Here is a 590-nt window from a genome sequence, read left to right as displayed (position 1 = left end):
CCAGATTTCCAGCACCGCAGTACGATCGACAACACGCATTAACGGAGCAGCCGCTGCCGCCATCCTTGGACGTTGCACCACGGTGCGTCATGACCAAAGTAGATCACTGCAAGCCATTCAGGTCAAGTTGGCGCCATCGAATACATTTCAGATGCAAGACCTCAAGAGTTGAGACTCTCAAATTATGTACGGTCTTGCTACTCCTTGCCGAATTAAAGCCATGGACACGGGTCATATTGTCCAATTGGATTTGTACACCCCTTCTTAAGCCCATCGTATTTTACATCTCGAAAAAAGCGTACAAAAGCGAATATCCTCCCGCGTTCAGCATCCCAACTCCGATCCTGCTGCGTATCACATTACAGCGTTCAAGATCTTTCAGATGCTACGACGTAGGCCCAACATGATGGGTATGCAGATCCCGATTTTCAAGGCACTAATCGCAACATTCCAAGCCAAAACCGCCAATCAGAGGGCCACATATACAGAAACTAGTATTCTCCATCGAGCGATCGCACTGCTTTGGATTTGATTTGTGCAAACTAGCATCGATGGAGCGCAGGTGCGAGTACTGGGACGCATTCGAGAAT

Source organism: Saprolegnia diclina (genome assembly GCF_000281045.1).
Source record: "Saprolegnia diclina VS20 unplaced genomic scaffold supercont1.150, whole genome shotgun sequence".
Lineage (NCBI taxonomy): Eukaryota > Oomycota > Saprolegniomycetes > Saprolegniales > Saprolegniaceae > Saprolegnia > Saprolegnia diclina.
The sequence above is the reverse complement of the archived record's forward strand: the minus strand, read 5'-3'. Positions refer to the sequence as shown.